The following is a 22,897-nucleotide window of genomic DNA, read 5'->3' on the forward strand; positions in this document are numbered from 1 at the left end:
GCCCACACAACAACCCCCACCTTGGTGGGGGCTCACAGGTCTTTATACTAATTTTAGTGGCCAATCAGATCCTATCCTGCAAAGAAATTTCTAGTCAGATTATGTCATGCTGCAGAAAGACTGAGCATGCGCCTGGTCAGGTTTTGTGGGCAACTGAGCATGTGCGAAGCTGAAAAGTAGGTCACGGATGACTGACAGGCCCAGGGGTCGATCAGAGGGCATGCAGCCTAGGCTGTCTGCACATGTCAGGATCGACTCTCCTGTATTGGCAGCACCCAAATCTAATAATTTTCATTGACATGACCAAGACTAATATAATCTTTATGGCAATATAACATTTGTATAAGGATTACATTTGAGTTAAATATGACAGTGCCTATGGATGTAAAGTGGTGTGGATGGATCCTTCTTGCAAACCAATTTCCCATTCATCTTATCTGTGAATATTGTGCATGTACTGTTACAAAGTGTCAACTGTTACGTATCCCATTGCTCTCTGGCCATTTCTCCATATTTTTAGGACACTATTTAAGACAAATGAGAACTAGCTGCCCAGTGTGCAATGGACCTATTGAGAAGTCAGTGGTTCAAGAAGTCAAGATAACACTGGTTACATTTTCAAAAAGAGTTAGTATAACTTCATGGCTACTAACAATACATGTCGTTATCTGAATTAGTATAATGATAATCAAATCTTAATCATTAAGATTCAAAATGGCCAGTGAATAATTGTTTAGGAACACTGACATAATGTCTTTCTCTGAATGATCAGCTAATGGATAGATTGAATGAACTAGTGGCCTCTATCTGGAATAAGAAATATGGTATCACTGATAAGACATGTTCTTACTTTAAACTGAAGTCCTCTTAGCTTTTTCATAATGTTATATTAAGAAAAGTACTGAAATTAGATTCACAAACAGGTCATATGAACCCTGGTGGTAAATAAGAGTACTGTTAAAAAAAAGAACATAACTTTAAAGTTCCTTTCACTTTTTTTGTCACAGAGGATGGTATTGACTTTGATTTTTTTTTAGACCTGGTGAAGCAATGTATCTTACTAGCATTTAAGGAGGAGCCTAGAGCTTACTTTCTGATATCTTGTTGTGGGGGTAAATGAGGATGCATTGACAAAAGAAGAAAATAGGTATTATAACAATTTCAAATAAGTAAAGCAAATGTTATACCGTCATACATAGACTATACACATATATTTAGAGCATAAAAGTGGTTTGAAACAACAGCTACTTAAAACACTAAATAACTGGAAAACTCTGAATACTTGCTTGGTTTTGGAACCTAATGAACTCTTTTCCCCCTATTGTAGTGGGGAAGCATTCACTGCCTGTTGTAGTGTCATCTAGTGGATGTAAAGTAATTATTAACTAAATATCAAAGCTGGCTTGGCAGCATTAGGTGGAGTAGAGTCATTGCATGTGTATAATCAGCAGCTGAAAGGATTTGTCTGTGATGTTAAAATAAATGAGACCATTTTAAAACACAAAAAGTATGCCATGACATGTGAGTGCAAGTTCCTATTATCTGACTTAAAACTTGTATAAACACTACAGTATTGGCTCTTGCACATGAAAATTAAATGACCATGAATAGGGCCCTGAGTTTTGAATATTGATTCATGAAAATGCTCTAAGTCAGTGGCTTTATGCCAGGTGGTGAGCACCTATGGTATAGGTCGGAGGTGGACAAAATGGTGGAGTCCATTTCTCAGCAGCTCTGCTCCAGCCCTGGCCCCATGCTGTCACAGTTCTGCGCTGGTAGGGTCCCGCACTTACAGGGTCTCCATGAAGACGAACGGATAGTGATGTGGGCAGGGCATGCAGCTGGGTGGGGAGCTGGTCCAGGGCTGGGACCAGGATCTTGTGGTGATGACAATGTGGGGCCAGAGCCAGGGAAGAGCCGCACTCCACTCCCTGCATGCTCCTGCCTATGGAATCCACGCTCATTGCAAAGGTGTGTGGGCAGCAAACCATGGCTGTCCCCTGGCTATGCTCTTTCAGAACTATAAATCCTGGTGTCTCCCCAATTCCACCTGCCTGTCTTACTCCTTTCCATGGCCCAATCCCAGCCACCTGCTTGCATGGGTCCTGACCTCTGTGGTGGGTTTGGGGAGGACAGGCTGGGGTGCCTGAGCAGTGGGTCTGAGTTCTGTAGTGGCAGCCAAAAGGAGCTGCTTCCTCAGAATCTGCTGGGAAATGGAGTCCACAACTGGCCCAGTCTGGTCCATGGTATACCTCATGCAGTTGATGTCAATCTCAGGTGTCCAAAGCAGGTGATGGTTGTAGGTAATATCTTAATATTCAACAGGCTTTGTTTGAGCAACTTGTCCATTGTCTACCACTATCTGTTGCTACAGTTACTAGTTCTAGTTCACTTTGAATCAGCTTCTGTGGGCACTTGTACACATGACAAAATTGCCCTTTTTAGAAGTTTAATTGTCCTTTTATAGCAGTTTAATTGTGTCACACATTAGACGTGCAGCAGCATATTGCGATATAAATGACTTGGTTACATAGCAAACTAAAACACATTCCGATATATTTTAGTTTTCTACCTAACACATTGCAGTGATACATCCATCCCCAAGCCCACCTGGGTTTCCAGCACCCCATGCACCATCCGCACCACCTTCTCTGGCTGTCAGCACACCCAGATTGCCCCTGGGGCAGCACAAGGAGGTGGCAGGAGGGCAGTTGTGTTGTGCTGGCAGCTAGAGGAGGTGGCAGAGATGGTGCATTGGGTGCTGGAAGACATAGGGAGGGTGTTGCTTGTGGGCTTCCCTTGGGCTTGATGAGATTCCAGTGCCCCATGCACCATCTCTGCTGTTTTCTCTAGCCACCAGCACACCCAGCTGCCCTCATGCCACTTCCTGCACTGCCCCAGGGCCAAGCCAGCCCATTCCCAAGTGGTCTCAGGTGGCAGAAAAGTAGCAGAGACAGTGCATGGAGTGCTAGAAGTCCCACCGGGGTGGGGGGCGGAGTGGTAAGGAGCCCAATCCTTTTATCTTTTTTTTTTTTTTGGTGGAGGCTGCCCGTGGATGGGGGGCAAGCTTCCAGAGGGCCCTGAGCTGCAGGGGGGTCCTGGTCCTTCTCTCCATGTCAGAGACATCTCCCAGGCCCCCCCAGGCAGGCTGCTAGTGGGCCAGGTGTTAGCCCAGCTTGGAGCCAGCACCTGGCCTGCTAGCAGACACCACAGAGGGAAGGACTGGTACCCCCCACAGCTCAGAGGCAGATCAGCCCATCAGCAGCTCACTACCCCCTGCCTGCCCAGCCATGGGCATGCTCCACTGGGGAAAAAAGAGTTGACAAGAGGCCCAGCCTTTTTTATTTTTTTTTGCAGAGTGTACCCGCAACTGTGGGTGGTGAGCCACCAGTGGGTGGCTTCTAAGCTGTGGGGGGCCCTGGTACCTCCCTCCACAGTGGCACTAATGGGTCCCTGGGCCATCTGAGTGGGCTACTAATGGGCCTGGTGCTGCCCGAGCTTGAATCCAGCACCCAGCCCTCCAGCAGCCTGCCCGGACAGCCCTGGGGAGTGCTGCCACCATGGAGGGAAGGACCAGGATCTCCACAGGATCGGGCCCCTCACTGTAACAATGACTGAAGCCCCTAAATTGAAACACTGGGGTTTTAATCATCACAATTAAAAACCCACCAATTAAAAACCCACCGTTTCTATTTAGAGGAACTTGCCCTCCATCATGTGTACAAGCAGCCTCTCTGGCTTCAAATTTTAGTTCGTTAAATCTTCATAAAAAAAAAAAAGAGAGAGAGATCCTCTGACCCCACACATAATGACAACTTCTCACCTCCCCTTCATATTTTTTTTGGACACTGATTTGACTAGGTACTTAAGAAGATGTTTCACATTAGGAACGTTAGCTGTCTTATTGGTTTAAGTTAAACGAAGCAAGCTGGAAGCCATTGTGCTCTAGATGTTACAGAATCAAAAAATACCACATTGGCTGCTACAGAAAAGTCTGTATGGTAGGATAATGTCCAGGAGAAGGTTTCCATCTTCATGTCCATTCTGTTCTTGATGAAGCCATTCATAGTTGCTGATATGTTAGTGTTTTTAGAGGTAACAACTTATTTCCCTGAAGTTACTACGTGGTCGTTAGGCACCATGAATCTCCTGCTTCTCCTACTTCATAGGTTTTGTATCTTTGATTTCATTTATCTTTAGCAGTAAGTTTCCTTCTTGCCCTTGGTGTAGGGACCTTTTAATCTTTCTGATCTGCAGTTCTCCCCCAACATCAAAAAATATGCGGGTGTATTGTACTTGTAAAAGTTTTGTAAATTGGTTGCATAATTTAGCAAAATTTCAGAAAGCTACAGGATTTTATGAATTTTTGCACCTAGTCCTTATTGATCTTTCAAGTCTTACCAACCCCATGCATATTTTAAGGTTAGAGTTTTGCATAATGGAAGCTAACTTTGTTCTATAACGTTGCAGTTTAACACACAAATATTAGGATATTTAAATACAGATACTTAAAAATACTTACTTTGAAAGGCTTCTTCAGACTTCTAGAAATCTGATTTACTCATCTGTACACTAGGCCACAAGGATTTCTTGTTCCTGTCACTTGATGCTTATTCTGCAATGTAAATTGTCCTATATTTCACAAGATCACAGCTGCAGTTCTCAGTCTAGTGCTTAGCCCTTTTTTGAGGTTGAAATAGCATTCATTACCCAATAGCAGTGAGATTTGTTTCTGCAAATTCCTACTTATGGCTTGGAATTCTTGGAGTTATGGAACTAAACAGTATATCAAAGCATTGGATATTTTATAGGTGCTAGCATTTTTTAAAATCCAAATGCTGTCTATTTCAAGAAGTTATACTTCATATATCTAGTGCCTAGATTATCTGAGACTCTTAGGCACCTGACTTAATAGAGGTTACTCATCCATCTTCTTTCCTTTAGAGAAGTGCTTATCACTTACAGAAAACCCTAAATAGTAGTCCATCCCAGCTGAGCAAATCACTGAAGTATATACTTAACATTTAAAGAATGCTTAAGTTCTCTTGACTTCAGTATGTTTTAAGCATGCATCTATAGTTAAGTGTATGCTTAATTGTTCAGTTGAATCAGACTCCTAGAATGAAGTCGCATGTGAAATATAAATATACATTTAAATGAGGGGTAAGACTTTAAAGCTTCCTGTCCAAAGCTCAGCTCAGTTATATTCAGTACAATGGGATGATACTATCCATACACCATTTTTTTTTTCCCCCAGTGGCTTGCTCCAGTGTTGTCTACCTGCCATTATCAACAACTGAAAAATATAATACTGTGGATACTAGTTTCCAAATCAAATGAATACTTTGACTACTTTGAATTAGTTATTTAACTACTTCATCACAGAATCTGGGTAATACACAAAAGTTTCCAAAAATGAATTGTGGCAATGTGGGTAAAAAATGACATACTTGCTTTAAAGCCTATTGAGTACTTCTTTTTCTCCCAACACATGTAGTTCTTGACCTATTGGGTGCATCTACACATGCCAGTTTAAGGCTCATTAACAGTGTGGGTCTACACATGAGCACACTTAATAAACCTTAAAATGGCAAATTTAGTCTATCTGTACCTAAATTTGATACCTGCAAAAGCAGATATCAATTTTAGACACAAATAGCTGAAGCACATTGTGATGACTGGAGGTATTGTAGGGCTTGCTGCCACTGCTGAGAGTTCATTTGCCTACAGGAAGGGCTTAAATCTCAGATCACCTGATCTGCCAGGAGACTGATCTTACTTTTCTTTTCTGCCACAACTTGGTTGGTACAATGTTAATAGGAGACAATACCCCAGGTCTCAATCTCTGTCTTCCTCTGTGGGGCTCCAGACCTCTCCTTTACCCCACACAATCCATTCCATTTGACCCTAGTGCTCTTTCCTGCCTGGGACAGGGAAGAGCACTCAATGATCTGCTCAGGTCCCTTCTGACCTTAATATCTATTAATCTAATGCATAGTCCTCTGTAGCCTGTCACCTGGGTGACCATAGTCTTAGTCCAGCACACACCCACATCCAGGGTATGGCCTTAGACTAGGCTCAAACACCCCAGACACAACTGTTTCAGTCTCCCTTTAGAGTCAGTCCATGCAGCCACAGTTCCTTGGTAGGATCTCTCTTCTGGGCAAAACAAAGACCCACCAAGATGGTTCTAACCTTGGAAGGAAGTCTTCCTTGCCTCCCTCTGGGGCTAGAAATGCTTCCTGGCAACTTCCCTCCTTCAATCCAGAGCGAGAGGCTGCTCCAGAAGTGTTGCTGTGATTCTTTTTTTCTTTTGCTGGCCTCCAGCTGCAGCTGTAAACTCTGTTTACTTTCATTTTCCCTTTGTCACTGCCAGCTGCTCCTCCTCCCTTAGTCTCAGCTGTCTGGTACATAAAGCACCCTGGGGGCTCTGTTTACTCTCTCTCATGCCTGCACAAGTTTTAATGCAAGTGTAGACATGCTAAGGCACATTAATGTTGTGTATGTCAACTGATTTGAGACTAACTTTAGTCCCAAGTTGGTCCGCACACTGCGTTAATGCCCCTTAGTGTGAACATGTGTAGATGTGCGCCTACATCAACTTAATGTGCATTAGGCAAATGCATGTTAAGTTTAGGTGCATGTAAAAGCATGTGTAGACACTCCCATTGATTAGCAAATAAATCTGTATAGTTTTCAGACATACTTATAAGTAGTGTCACCAAGAAAAAATGTTCTTAAAGATAAATAAAAAGAAAGCAGAGGTAAAGCGATTAAATTAAATTATTAGAATTGGCACAGAAGAGCACAGATGAAGAGCTGCTGTCAAAGTTTAAAGGCATTCTAACTCCCAACATAAAAATGATGGCAGTGCAAAAATGAGCAAGAGAAATAATTTAGACCTTTTTAACTGCTAAATATTATGCTTAAAATCTTTGCTTGAAAATTAAAAGCAATTCAATGAAGATAGCTATGTAGTCTGCTCTAAGATGCATACTTGAAAAAAAATTGCATATTTAATCACAGTGATTTTAGTATTTTTGTCTACTTCTGTTTCTAGTTTAGGGAAGGGGAAAGGGGAGAAAATTTTGCCTGAGCAGTTTTTCTCTTTTGTAGTTTTTTCTTTACAGATTTCAGTTTTTGAAAATTATAAGTATCACTGAATGAGAGATACCAGGCTGTAAAGAAAGTTACTAGGTTTGAAAGAAGTGTGAGGAAGTCTTCAGCTGATTTTGGATGAAGAAAGGGCAAATCAATAGAAGTCAGCACCAATTTGGTCTTTTTGAGGCCCATAAAACATTTTTTACAAGCTGGCATGTTTGAAGAGTGATGCTTGCTCTTTGCCAAGTTTTCATTTGTAAGTAAAATATTTTTCAGCAGAACTTGCGATAAACAGTGGAAGTCTCAGGTGGGTGATCTCTTTGAGGAATTGCTATATTTAATGCTTGAAAAGCAAAGGCAAATGTGCAGACTCCTTTTCTGTTGTTATCCGACCTGTGAGAGTCATACATCCTTCATCCAATAGTGGGGTAGATGGGTGTTGATATTGGTTTTGGTTTTGTCTCTGTATGTTGGTGTCCAAGAGAGAGGACTGTCCTCTGATGAGCCCACAGTGCCAACCTGTATCACTCATTTATTTTCTATTAAGTCCCTTTGTACTTTTTATCATGCCATCCTTCAGACTTGGAAGAGCCTCTCCATAAATATCCATGAAGCCACTTTACTGTTCTTGTTTGAATCCATTCTTAATGTTTTGCTTTTCTATGACTTCCAAAAGGGTGTTGATAATGCTTAAGTTACTTAGCAAGTGGGCTGAAACCATAACCTATCAGTACTGTCAGTGCTGACCAATATTTTCTCCCTATTTTCCTGTGTCTGTCTCCATCTGTTTCCTGTTAGACTTACCTTGCAGACTGTTGTGCCCAGGTGCCATCTGGAAGATTGCATGTGTGTATACCATTTAGCACAGCTGGATCTGGCACTGCAGTGTGAGCACAGATTTATTGTTTAATTGTTTGCTGAATAGAGATGGATATAAGCACATGCAAAACTGGGGGTCTAACGCAGGAGGCATATTAGCATTAGCAAATGAGGAATAACAGCACTGTCAACGTATCAACCTCTGGGACTACTGTGTGCAAGTGTTCTGTATCATAAAAGAAACATCCCAATGATGTCCTTTACTATTATCTGGTCATTTGTTTACAGGTAAATTATTTATCTTGGTGAAAATAATGCTTCAGTATAATGCAGTGATGGTCCCCCAAAATGTAGTTCTTTAAAGTCATCTTGAGAAATTACTGGACAAAGCAGAGACATGAGTTTGTTTATACATGGTGTTTTTAGTGGGAGTTGGGGGAAACTGGAAAACTAGAAACTGGAATAAAGAAACCACACCCACCTTTTATCCTGCTCTAAGTTGATATAAGTATGATAGTTCTGTTGTATTGCAATGATAAGATGCACTCTGCATCTGTCACCAGTACTCTGTTTTTTAGATTAATGACTATCAGTGGATAACAGACTAGTGTTCATTAGACTAATACAAGGTATTACAAATGGACTAGTATTAAGCATTAAAACACATCCTTGCAAGATCAATCTCTGTCTTTGTCTCAGAGTTGCAATTCTTAAATGAATGTAGCTGATGTCAGATTTTAATTCATGTTGCTACATTGAAATAAAGAGCTCATTAGGGTGAGTTTATGCTGGATACCTCCATACCAGCCATAGTTCTGCAGTGCCCTAGATTCCCTTCGAATTACACTAAGTGTTGATTCCAAGGAAGTTGAGGGTACCCAGTTCCTTTATAAATTCAGGCATTAGTACAGTGTTTGAATTCACTTAAAAAAGGTTCTAAAGCATTTAGAAAAATGCTTAGTGATATGGTTCTGTGTTTATTATTCTGATCCCCAAACACTAGGGTTATGTGAATATGGACACAGGAAGATGAATTTCATGTAGGGCCACATGAAACTTTGAAGTGTGGCAACTTCTCATGTTGCCTTGTGGGGTCAGGCCAACTCTCAGGATCTCAATATTGCACTGTTACACAGGAGGGTGTGACACAATTGCACATATACAAACACACAAATCAGTTAGGTGCATACATGCACACACTACCAACTCAGGCACATACACATCCAAACCAGCCTAGGCACAAGCATACCTATCAACGGTTCAAACACATACACTATACACCCCAAAGTTAGACACAGATCACTAATTCATATATCATGCACACAATGCCATATACATATATATATGTAACCTGGACAGTACTCCAAGAGGTACCCCCTCTCCAATTGAAGGGACCAAAGCAGGTGCACAAGTGCTGTGGGAGGTATAGGGACTCTCCTCCCCTATAGAGCAGAGCCAGACTACCAATGGGGACTTAACCATATACCTTTTAATACTGGGAACATAACAGGCATAAATCAGAGGGTACAGTGGACACTACAATGCCCCAAGGAGGCAGGATTCAACAAAGGTTAGACACTTACAATCATTGACAAAAACAGGGTTAACAAAATATAAAACGGAAACAGCAGAACAAACAATATGGGTTGGTGAAATATAAAAAGGCACAAGATGCAAAATGTCAAATAAACATAAGGCCTTAGTACCTGGAGAAGGAGAACACAATGGCCCCTTTCCACTGCAAGAAGACTTGCTTCTTGTTAGCTTGTTACTCATCCCAAGTCCCCTCCACTGGGACTTAAACCCACATCTTCCACATAGTGCGCAGAAATGCTGCCACACAGCCACCACTGGTAACAATATGCTGGCTTGCTAGGGGTCTTGACCTTCCTGGAGCCCTGGCCTCATGTCGAGCTGCCCAGCCTCTGATTGGAAGAGCTGGAAGCAGAGCTGGGAACCCCTCAGGTCACTGCTCAGATCCTTCCTGGAGCTGGGTAGCCTCTTCTGCTGGCTGCAGCCTTTCCTTGGGGATCCTGGAGCCCAGTGGGGGGCCTCTCCTGCCAGGTGCATGCTGCGCTACTGAGGGTCGTACTGCTGCCTGCAGGTCCTGCCCTTTCAGGCTCTTCCAGGGTATTGCTTCTGCCCCGCTGGCTCAGCTCTTACCAGCTCTGTGAACCCCCTTCCTTGTTATCCCTCGCTGGCCTCTACCTTGAGTCAGCACATGCTGCCCCTTTTATCCCCCTCCAGGTGACCCAAGGGGCCAACTGGGACACAGGGGGGTGAGTCTCTGGGGCCTGATTGGTGCAGAAAAGGAATCCCAAGTCCTCCAATCATCTTTTGCCCTTTCAAAACCCCTGGGCTAGGTCACTGCCAGCCAGCCCATCTCTCTCTCTCTCTCTCTCTCTCTCTCTCTCTCTCACACACACACACACACACACACACACACACACACACACACACACACACACACACAGAGGTAAGTTCCTACCATGGATGGTACAGTGTGTATGTGTGTGCTTGGGGTACCTGGGATACTTGGGGGAAGGTGCAGGTGAGAGAGAGAGAGTTAAAGTGTTGGGAGTAAAATTGCCAGAACCAGGATTAGAACCAGTAGACTACAGAGAAGCTGGCTAAAGAACTGAGGCTTGGGTTTACTTAAGGTAGACTGGAAACTGAGCCAGACAGCTGAGATATGGGGGGTGGGGGGGACAGATAAGTGGTGGCAAGGAGGAGACAGCCAGGAAATAAACTGATGCAGAAACCTGGTTGCTCAGGGGGAAAGGAAATGGCAGTGGGGATAAGACAGTGGCAAAGAAACAGGAGTTTGGAGGCAGAGAGGAGCTCAGGACAGGTGTTGGAGGTGGCAGTGAGCCAGAAGCAGGAGAGGGAGCAATGAGACAGAAGTTAGAGGGGCAAGGAGCAGAGACTGGAGCAGGGCCAAAGTAAAGGAAAACCCAACTTAGGGGTCCAAATAACAGTTTTATTAAACAGACAACACACTACACAGCCCCATAAAGTTATTGGTTCTCACACACACAAGCACTCAAAATGGCAGCAGGAGAAAGAGACTCAGTGGAAGGGCTGGAGTCCAGGTATGGAAGAGAGGCAGAGTCCAAGTCCTTGGTTGAAGAGGGGGTGGGGGTTGATAGCTACCTATTCAGGCTGGAAAGGGGTCCTCGTCCAGTAGGTGTTGTTGTCCAGAAGGGGGTCGCTGTCAGGGCCTCTGGGTAGATAGGTGGTGTGGCATGGTGCTCGTCCAGATGGAGAGGGCATCCCATTGGGTCTGTCTTCACTGCCCCTTTTTATGGGGGCAGACCTTGTGTGACCCTAGTGACAGGAGGCATGCCCAGGCAAGGGTCAGCCCCTGGCGTACTGAGCATGTGTACTCTATGCAGGGATGTGCAGTTTTAGGTGTCTGTAATGGTGGGGTACAATGGTAGAGTTGCTGGTTCTGCAGGGTCTTTTGTCTTTCAAATGCTGGGTTCTTGTAGCTGTTTCTGGGTGAGGTCCATGGTTCCTGAATGAATCAATGCGAGGTGATGACCCAGTCGTTACAGGCTATTCAATAGAGGCCTGCTACCATTGTATTTCAATCAATCCCCATCACTCTCGTTCATCCGGGAACCAATTTGCATGGGAGGGATACGTGACTCATACAGTTGCGACATAGGGGATCCCCGGGCAGAGGACACAAGATGCAGACTTGACATACAAAATGAAAACTTGACATTACTTTGGTTCACTTACAAACACAGGCCTAAACTATACAATATCCATATGTAACAATAAAAATCAATATGAAAATGATAATAATACAATATACAACAGTAAGAATCAATACAAACCTAATAATAATACAGTATAAAACAGTGGATATCCTAAACCAAAAACTTGCTACCAAAGTAAAACTGTTAAAGCTTCTCCTAAGTCTGAGCTCGCTTATGCTTGTCTATAGGGAATAGAGAGGGAGAGAAAGAAAAGCCAGAAATAATTGGGGAAGGGAAGGGAATGCATATCTATCATATATATGTATATATATATAAATATGTATTAAAAAAAAAACACTGGGGGTTTTGCTACACTCCAAGGTAATTGACAAAGGTACATCCTCATATCCTGCAAGAAAAAGAAGTTGAATTACAGAAGCTTAGTTGTCTTTCATTGAGGCTGAGCTATCATAGTTACCTTCCAACTGCAAAGCAAAGAATAGCATGTGTCAGCTGCGGTTTGTATGCAAGGTAAAGCCAACCTCACACACTCCTGTTCGGTGCCGTGGTAATTAATTTGTATGCTCATACTTGTAACTGATTGCTACTTTTTTGGAAGAGGTTAAGAGCTAAAGTGAAAAATCAGAAGGGAAATAGTTCTAATTCATCTGAAATATAAATCTTTCAGTCTTTCTCATAAGAAATAAATTTTTATTCTGAAATGGTCATAACCGTTCTTTTGACATGAAAATGACTATTTTCCCCAAATAAATTAAAAAGAAGTAAAGAGCTAGCTTCACAAGGGAGGAATGGGAGGTAGTGGTAATGTTTTCCTCTTTAGCCAATAACCATTTCAGTTGCGCAGGATTAGAGACTTAGGCTTATTTGTTAGGTTTATTTGTTTTTCTGCCTGAATAGATTTGAACTAGTATCTCCCACATCCCATGAGAGTGCTCTGTCCCCAGTGCTGCACAACATCTGGGAACAGTGTTCTTTGAACCTCTCTCACTGTTTGCTGGAGAAGGATCTGGATCCTTGATTTGACAACAGGTCTCCTAGCTCTCAGGTGAGTGACCTAACTACCGACTCCATGGCTAGGTACAGACATTCAAAAAGCCCAAGGTGGAATCATTCTAAGTTACATAGTTTCCTGTAAGTTTAGATGAGTAGCAAGCAGAACATACATTCACCCTTTGGCAGGGTGGTGGGGGGCAGGCAAGTATTAGCCCAGGTTCCACCATTTTAAAACCAGTCTATGTGTGCCAAACTTTTCTTCTCTTATGCATATAGATGATTTTGCATCACTTATACCAGTACAAGTGTAATGTCTGTATCTATTCCATGTATTCTAAGGACCACTACTTATTTTTTAAATTTCTGCATGCCTGAACTGAATGAAGTGCGACTTCAGCAACCAGAGGTAGTATTGGCCTAGGTAATTCACTATATTTCTACTGCATTTTAAGAATCTACATTAATAGCTATGACTTGCCATTGGTTGTGTGCAGATGCCTTTTTGGTTTTTTATGCATTGATACACAGTAGATGTTTATACAACTCATCTAAGTTCAGTTTTTGTTGTGGGGGTGTTTCTTTAGGAAAAAAAATAAATCAAAACTGTAGCTCCAAACTTTTGATCAGGCTATGCAAACTTTGGATGCAAATCTCCACTGATTCTTTTATGCAGAACTGGGCTACAAATTTCTTGCTAATGGCCTTTCTCATGATATTTCTGGTTTCAGTCCTGAACAGAAGTGATAAATTACTTACCTAAACATTCTATAATCTTTAAGAAATAAGTTGCTTTTTAGCTGTAGAAATACTTAAAACTGTTAATATTTAATCAATTAATGTACTCTGAATGCACCACTGTGAAAATATTTACTGTTGTTTTCTGTACCTTTAGTAGGAGGCTCTCTACAGTAGTGAATGTAGGTAGGATTATGCCCTAACATATTAAAAATGTTAATATTTTGAATGAAGCTGAAGTACCCTCAGAAAAAATCCATGGAAGATTCTAATATAATCCTTTCTCCATGAACAATATACCTTATGGCAGGGGTGGGCAATTATTTCTGGTGGAGGGCCACTTACTGAGTTTTGGCAAGCTGCATTGGTAGCCCCACTGGTTGACAGTTGCCCCACCCCCTGGTCACTATCTTGTGGCCAGAAGTCCTGCCCTTTAACCCCTGACCTTTGCCACCAGAAGTCCCTCCATTGCCCCCAGAAGTACTCCTTTTAGCAAGGGGTTTTGCCATCTCAGAACCAAAAAAATACCAAATTATATTCTAAAAATCAAACATCTACAACATTCATTACTATGATTTCAAAAAATATTTGTCCTAATTTACATGTGTTTGTGTGGGGGACACAGAGGTGATTGCACAATAGCTTAAAATGAAGTCTTACTCTTATATATTGTGGGGGGGGGAGCATGGGGGTGGGTATAAGTTTTTGGGGGTCTGTTGGTGTGTGGGTATGTGGCATGTGGGGGTGTGAGCATGGGGTGAGGGAGCATGTGGGGGTATGGATATGTGGGGTATGGGTGGGTATGGGGTTTGTGGGGAGTTGTGTGGGGGATAGGACTGGGGTGTGTGAGGGGATGTGGGGGCCTGTGTGTACAGCAGTGGGAGGGGGGGTGCATGTGTATGGTGGAAGGGTGTGTGGGACTCCCCCTATGAACACACACACATACATACACACACTGTCTCTCCCTCCCTCCCTGGATGCGCATGCACACACACACACACACACCACACGCACACACTGTCTCTCCTTCCCTCAGTGCTCTCTTCCTCTCCCTCTCCTTCTCCCTCATTGCAGGGACATGCACTTACACACATGTGCACACACCCCATCCTGATCCTGGCCCTGGCGTACCAGCATAGGCCCTGTGCTCCCCCAGTCTAGTGATGCAGCCAGGAGCCACATGGTGCTGGAGCAGCGGGCTGGTGTGAATGGAAACAGTGAAAGGTGTGGCAGGCAGAGGCTTCCAGTTGTGGCAGGGGGAAGGTAGGAGGAGCCTGAGAGCTATGGGCTGGGCAGGACAGAGAAGCCTACTGAGTCCTGCTGGCTTCTCCTGGGTCCTACTGCCCCTGGCTCCTGTCATCTTTGACAGTCAGCCAGAAACAGATAAATACAAATTTTATAAATTTTCAGTGGCCCCATGGGCCAGAAAGAATGGCCTGGTGGGTTGGATCCAGACTATGAGCTGTATTTTTCCAACCCCTGCTTTTTCTTCCTAACTCCTTTTATATACAGCCTGCAATATTTCCTATCTTTGAGAGGAAAGTTAGGCATTTTTAATGAATGTGCCTTTTTCCTCTTATACTGAAGTAAGTGAAAAAAGTGACTTCCTGAAGTAATTCCTGATTTCCCTACCCAATATGGGATGTCAGGTCTACTTATGTACAAATGCAATAATTGTTTTCCCTAGTACATGTAACATCCTGTATTATTCACCTTTAGAAAAAGAGAAAGTCTTTTTACTTTAAAAAGCAAGACATTCCAACTCCATTTTATGTGGGCAACATTTGTCACAAATTATTTTATTGGAGAAGAAGCAGTTTCACAAATGTAAGCAGAACATATCAACCATATGAAGCACATTTAAATGAAATACAGGCCGGCACACAAATTATGTCCATGAAAAATTTCTTTGATATAGATAATGAAAATGAAGAATATTTTAATATGAGGTCCTGAGCAGTTTCCCTTCAAATAAATAAGTTAATAAACTGAATAATTGGGAATTGCACACTTTGTAATTTGTAAAATATCCAAGGTTCAGTTAAGGCAGGCAAGGGTGGTATATATATATATATATCCTCATACAGAAATGATAATCCCAAAAAAAGTAGCTACTTATATGCCTTACGAATGTACTGAAGAGTGCCTGCCTACATACTCAGTACATTACAATATTAAGCCAAAAATAATTGCCCCTCTTACCCTTGCAGTGTCTCAATTTGTCTGAAATCATCTTCTTCCATCTCATACCTCAGCAACATTTTCCTATCATCATCTCCTCATCTTCCCTTTCCTTAATGGCTGAAATATATTCTCTTCTCATCCATTTCATGTAATGGCCTTTAAAAAAATCAACCATTACTATTAGTTAATTCAGTATGATATCAAATACAGAGCCTCCCTCTTCCCCCTCCCCCACTCACACTTTTTTTAGACTAACAGACAACTAAGCTATCTCAGTGCATAGATGCAGTACTGTCTGGAAGACAATAATTCAGTTGCGTGAAGAACATTAAAGGTTGTTGGTGCTGGTGGTCACGTATATATACACAGCTACATACGTTTAATTTTATGTGGTGGAAGAAAAGAGTTTTACCAGAATAAGCTATGGTTCAGCTGTTGGGGCATTCATTTGGGATGCTGCTATCTCAATTCAAATGCTGCATATTGGTGGACTCCCCATGCTATTTGAAGAGTCCTGAAGTAGTTCCTTTACCTGGCTCCAAGTGTGAGGTCTGAAATAGTGTCACGTTCGATGTCAAGAAATGTATAGATCTACAGAGCAAGCCCTTTATATAATTAGGTATCTAGCAAAAAGTGTAAGGTGAAATGAACTACCATGATGATGAAGCCAGAAGGGAAAATTTCTGCTTCCATTCATGAATAGGATATATCTGTAGCATTTTGCCTAAGAGTCACTTAATGCATAGTTCATTGCAGCCACTATGTTATGACATAAAGAAGGTCTTAAAGAAATTATATAACTAAAGATATTTTATTCTTTCTCTGTTGTTTTCTATATACTGACCACACTAACGATCCATTCAATAGCTTAGTCTTAAGCTACATATTCAAGAAGGTCAAAAAATCCCTCATTCGTTTGTGGTATAGAAGGTTTGAAAGTCCACTGACCAAATTTTATATTTCCTTGTGTACAACTGGTCTGAGGGCTTCAACTGTTTGGCAAAGTGAGCATCTTTTGTGAGTCTCCCCATAACCCTTTTCTTAAGCAGCTAGCTGTGCTCAATAGCAAAATTGATTCTAATTGCTTCACAGCAGGTGGAATGATTTAACCTGAGGCAAAGCAATTGTCTTTATTCAAAAGTGTGCACACCTTTCCCACTTTCTTTTTTTTCCATAAAAGCTATTGTGACCCTGAAAGAGCAAATGAAATGTTTGTCTTCCTTCCCCCCGCAACCCCCCCAAAAAACAAAAAACAAAACAGTACAGTTCATGAACTATTTTAGCTAGTACATTAATAAAATCTCCCAAGAGCATAAAAACAACCCAGACCCCGGCATTAATAATACTGGATTTATATTCTCCATTTACCTCATGCGATGCATACAATGTGTTCCCTAGGAAAAAGCCACATTGAATATAAATAATTGTATAGATCTTTTGGTAAATTTCATATTGTCAAACATCTGGTGAAGGATTAATGGCTAGAGCAGAAATAAGTTCTTTAGAATTTCCTTTTTTGTAGTAATTGCACTATCGTGCTTAAGCTGCTAAGCTCCCTCCTACCTACAACCAGTCTCTTTGGATTCTTTCTTGTTGCACACCACAGCAAAACAAGAAATAGCAGTGAAGTCTATTAGCATTTACAGAAACATTTGTCAGCAACTTGGATGGTGACATAACTTCTAAGTGCAGCCTGCTGGGAGACGGTCCAAGCCAGGCCATACCCAAGCTGGCAAGGATTTCAATAAATCTCTGCAAAAGCATTGTAAACAAGTACTTCTGGACTTTGTTTGTGCTTGTGAATTCAGCTAAAATGCCTTCTCCATCTGGGAATTCTGATTTCTCCTAAGTTGAATTTCCCTTTTTGCTTTTCTCTAGTACTTTAACCATTTTTGATTGTCTGCACCAAATTCAGAAACCACATAAGAGGTAGTGCCTTCTATTCATTTGTATGTCTGTGAATGTAAGTTAACATGAAATATTATGGTGTGGAAGAGCAGAGTTGTAAGAAGAAAAGGAATGAATATGAAGAGATGCAACAAATCAAGGAATACCTATCTAATCTTGTCCATTGTGGGGTGTTTTTTTCTGTTCTTTATCCCCCTCTTATATTTCTCCAGCCAGTAAATTATCAATTTACTGTTCTTTATTAGTCATATGACAGACACCAGCAAGATTTTTTCCCATATGAATAACTATGAATATGATATTCTAATTCTCTTTAAAATACAGTTTGATTATCTCAATTCAGCATCATATCAGCTGGCTATAAATGGAATGAAAAAAAAAGCAGAAGTTGTTTTACAAGCCAGGAAAGAGCTGTGATTTTGAAATCTTAATCAGATGAAGTAATGAAAAATCCTCAAGAGTTTATGAAAGATTTCAAGGTTTACTTTATGTGAGATATAAAATAAAAGTTCAATAACTCTATTTAAACTAAAAGTGACATTAATGTATTTAGATAGTTTTAGGAAAATGTGTCACAGATTGTTCTTTAAAAAGAAAAGCTTGACCTATAAACATAAGCTGCCTTTGAGGAGTTGAAGATGGACCATGTTTTCAATCACTATTAGAACTAATACCAAATATAATTAGATTTTGACAATAAAGAAATTAAACTGAATATACACAAGCCAGATAGTTACTGGTACACATGTGGTGGTTTCCTCAACATCTGGTCTATTGAAAGCCAGGCTGAACCAATGTATTTTTGGTCCAATTTCCCACCCCCATGCATTTTAGTGCTAAAAAATAAGGGATTGGTATGATTAACTTGACCAAATGTTGTACAATGTTATTAGTTTTCCCCCCACATATATGCTAACCTTTAATGCTGTGATGGGAAAATATGTTGCATACCATAACATGATGAAACTGCTGCAATTTAAGAGAACATTTTCTTTTTTCCATCCTGAATGAACACCTGTCAGTAATTAAAATAGTGAAATTAAAATCCAGACATTTTGCATTTCTATATAATGCCAATTTCCTGATGACCATTCCAAGTGTTTCAAAAGGTTTCTGGATCTTTCCAATATTTTCATAACAGCCAACTGCACTGGAAATGCAATCCAGGATCCCTGTGCTCAAATTTGAAGTATGTAACTAGATGCAAGATGAACCAGTTCAGGAAAATAGGGGGCTTTCCAGTATTGGGGCACACATAAAAACAAGCATTCATTTAGAAAATGTGGACCTAAATGGCTTGCCTCGAGTTTTATCAAAGGATCAAAAGGAGAGCTGAAAGACAATTTGAATGACTTGAGGCCCAGTCTTGTCCACCGTTCCTAGAAATAGTTGTGGAGTCTGGGCTCACTGGTAGAATACTTTGTTATATTAGGAATTAGGACTTGGAAGTGAAGCACAAGTTCTAAAACAAAGGGTTGGTACTGAAGAACCAGTTTGTTTTCCCAAGGGATGATGAGGTCTTACTTCTTGTCGGGGAACAGCGGCCCCAAGGTCACGGTGGGCCGAGGGTTTCGATACAAAACAGGCGGGATTAGCGGCGAGGAGTCTGAGTGGTACGGGACACGCTTGCGGTTTTAGAAGATGGATTTTATTTACTTACACTTCTGGAGCGTAGGCAGGAAACTTGCTTCAGTTACAGTTGCAATAAATGAACACGAACAACAAAGGGGTCTGTTGGCCCACGGGGTTCTCGAGTGAGCCCTTGCTTTCTAGCCAGAGCTAGGGCCGGCTGCCCAACTCAATAGTCCCAGGGCTGGTCAACAGCTCATTGATCGGGATAACAAATAACAGAACTGTAACACGTAGAATGTTGTGATGCCAGTCCAATGTGGACAAAACAGGTGGTTGTTAAGATGCCGAAGTCAACGTGGAGGTTGAAGATACGATGTCATAGCCAGTGGTCGAGACGTGGGATCGTGGTCGAGGTTGAAGCCGGAAATTAGTTCATTAGCCAGAGATCAATACGGAATAATCAGATCAAGACAAATCAAATAGATCGCAAAATCATAGCTGTGAGGAGACCAGTGGGCCCAAAGCCCTCCTGAGGAGCAGTCCCTGCAGCCGCAGCCTCTGCTCTCAGGTTCAGTTCGATCTCTTCCTGTGGGACAGTCTCTGCTAAGGCAGTATCTGTTGAACAGGTCGAGTGTGGTCTCCCCCCTGAGGAGCAGTCCCTGTGAATAGCAGCCTCTGCTCTCAGGGTCGAATCTCTCCCTGTGAGACAGTCTCTGCTAAGGCAGTATCTGTTCACAGGTCGAGCGTGGTCTCCCTCCTGAGGAGCAGTCCCTGCATTAGCAGCCTCTGCTCTCAGGGTTTGGACAGGAGACCAGTGGGCTTAAAGCCCTCCTGAGGAGCAGTCCCTGTCAGGCCAGCCTCTGCTCTCAGGATGAATCTTCCCTGTCCGCACCGCTGTCAGAACCCCCCAAAACTCTCTCTACCTCTCCTTCGCTAACTCCCCCCTGAGGAGGGGCCCCCAAGTCTTTATGACAACCGGGTAGCCAATCAGGTTGTCTTCTCTAAAGAAATTTCTAGTCCGATTACGTCATGCAGTCTGTGGACTGAGCATGCGTCTGGTCAGATTACTTCATCTGCTGAGCAGAACTGAGCATGCGAGTTCTTACAAAACTAGGTCAGCTTTGATTGACAAGCCAGGGGTCGCACAGGGGGCACATGCTGGGCACGCTGTGGAATTTTCCATAGGCCTCGTCTGCTTGTCTGCGCGTGATCAAACTTAACTCTTGTGTTGCCAGCATACACTTAAAATTTGGTCCGGACACTTCTGAAAGGAAATACGGTGACACAGGAAACACAGAAGAAAGCATAATTTAGAAACTCCATCTTCTAAGTGTAATACTAACATTGTTCCCTGTCAGACTGTGAAGGCAGTAGAGCAAGGTGGACATCTTTTTGCAGTGCTGATCCACTGGTATGAGGGATTTACACTGTGCCACAGTAAAAATTCTGTGCAACAGAGTCATTGTCTTCTAACCTCCTTCATAGCATTTCCATCTTGGATTTACATTAAGATGGTGACACAGAGAACAAGGTCAGAAGATAAAATGACCTTCTCCTCTTCCTGTTCACATTTAATCTATGAACAGCAGGTGGGGAAATCATCCATTGAACAGCTGTCTTCACACTGAGTTGGTGTTTTATTCCACCTTGAAAAGCCGATATATGTAAACTGATGTCTGATGTAGATAAGCTAGTGCACAAGCTACTCTGAAATCCATAGTCCATGAGATCTAGAAATAACACTGGTTCCTCTCACTGTTGGACAGGAAAACCACGTTAGTAAATTTAGTTGGATACTTGTCCATATTTAGATCAGGATCCAAAAGTAAATATCTACCTTAGGTATCCAATCCAGGCTGGCCCAGGATCTCATGTAGTGATAAGACTTCTTGATTCTCATTGATTTGTGGCTGATCAACAGATTCCCAAAAAAGGCAAAATCTTTAATTACGGTTTTTTTAACTTTACTCATGTGCTTAAATATTAATAAAGGACTTGGCATATGTTTAAATGCTTTGGTGAACAGAAATGTATTCCTGAACTGTACACCTCATCTGCAGGATGCTCTGAGCCATTCAGCCCATCAGTTCAGCTGCAATTGTTTAAAAAAACCAAGTGATTTCTCGTGGCTGTTTAAGAAATTTAAGGTGTTGAAGTTTTTTAAGAGTCAAACTATCATCAAGCTATTTCTATTTCACATCATAAGGTTTGCTCTGAAAAAGTGACATGAGCTCCTTTGTCTTACCTTACTACTGAATTTCATTCTGTTATTATTAACCTTTCTCTTAAAAATTTCCCAAGTTTAACTTCTGTGGGCCAGAAGAAGGATTCTAATCAATCCTCAAAGTGATTTTGTCCCCAGGAATAAAGCTGAATGGTTATAGGAAAATAACTTTCACAGTGCGTAGTTTAGAAGGACAGTGTCTCGTTCCCACTACTATCTGAAACACTGGCCAAGTCCTGAATAATATACTTTATTTTGTCTTATTTTGAAGCAAGAAAAAAATACAACTTTGTGGAATCTTTGAAGAAATTGTACCTCTTTAGACATCAAAGGTATTTCTAACTAGCTGGATCTGTCACTGAGTCTCATTTTTATCTACATACCTTGGGCTTTATGAATGTGTGTTTGATAATTGCTTTGTTGTTAGTCTTTTTGACACTGAGTGAAAGTAGTTTTCAGTGCCTGACAGCCAAATCTATTGGCATATGACAGTCCTCATGCACTGTGAGGCGTTTTCTTTCTGTCTAGTGACAGTAAGAGCTTCTAACTTGACAGAGTAGAGTTTATGCGCCTTTAGAAGTAAGGAGACAACTAAGAGAGGATGTGGGAGCCCTTTATGTCAAAATCAAATCATTCATTCATTTCACACTTGTTGTATAATGCATCAGAGAGAAGACCTGATAGATGCATGTTAAAACAAGTTATTTTATGTATGTTGCTTCTGGGAAATTTGATTACTTAGTGAACTATTAAGGTCTTCTGTTTGTGTCTTTAAAATTTTTACAATGAAAAACCTTCATAATAAATTAATTTCTCTTCAGTTACTTCTATTAAAACGTGGTATTATAGAAAAAGATGTAGTGTCATGTAGAAACATTATGACATTTCACATACAGCTACTGTATTTTCTGCCATGAAGTAATGTATTTTTAGTGTTTTATATGTGTACATTAAATGGGGTATGTGGTTATTTAAATTTTTTTTTTTTTTTAAAGCAAGGATGGATTTCTGGAACTTTTATCAGGGATGGCATTAGAAAATAGAATCAACTTGTTTGCTTGAAAGTTTGCTACATAGTGGTCACTAAAATGTCCATGGTGACAAAGCTGGTTTTGCAACCCAAATGAATGGAAATACCAAATACATAAATAAATAAATAAGAAAACCCAGACATCTTAGACTTATTCATTCCATAGTTAATTGCTTGTCAAAATGTCTTTTCAAAGGGTCTGAAAATGAGTGACTTATAACATCAAAGGAAAGTATCTTATTATAGATAAATTGGTTGATTACTGGATATCCTTGGTGTTCATGTATGCTTTACTCCCATATTCATGAGAATATGTCTCCACTGATTCATCTTTGCAACTGGATCCCAACATATCAATATTTCATTTGTATTTGTCCCTTCTGCTACTTGATGTTGGTTGTTTCTTTTTATATCTAAATGCTTCACCAGTTACAGGATGTCTCTCTGAGATGGTCCACAGCATGCAATTTTTCCATCTGTGGGTACCCAAGGGTACATTGTAGCAAATATATCTATCTGTTGGTATTCTAAACATGCTTCTTTTGATCTGAGTAATGAACCCTCTAGCAGAGAAAGTTTTTGGCAATGATATCTAAGTGTTAA

General features: G+C 41.4%; 1 long non-coding RNA gene across 1 annotated transcript in view; it reads left to right on the plus strand.

Moving 5' to 3' along the window:
• The window catches only part of LOC109290114, a 411,443-nt gene that overhangs the window by 195,323 nt on the left and 193,223 nt on the right, over positions 1 to 22,897 (plus strand). Inside the window, exon 3 of the long non-coding RNA XR_002095527.1 lies at positions 12,546 to 12,693. This is a non-coding gene — a long non-coding RNA (uncharacterized LOC109290114). The remainder of the gene's footprint in view (positions 1 to 12,545; positions 12,694 to 22,897) is intronic.

Source organism: Gavialis gangeticus, unplaced genomic scaffold, assembly GCF_001723915.1.
Source record: "Gavialis gangeticus isolate Ggan-Ray unplaced genomic scaffold, GavGan_comp1, whole genome shotgun sequence".
Lineage (NCBI taxonomy): Eukaryota > Metazoa > Chordata > Crocodylia > Gavialidae > Gavialis > Gavialis gangeticus.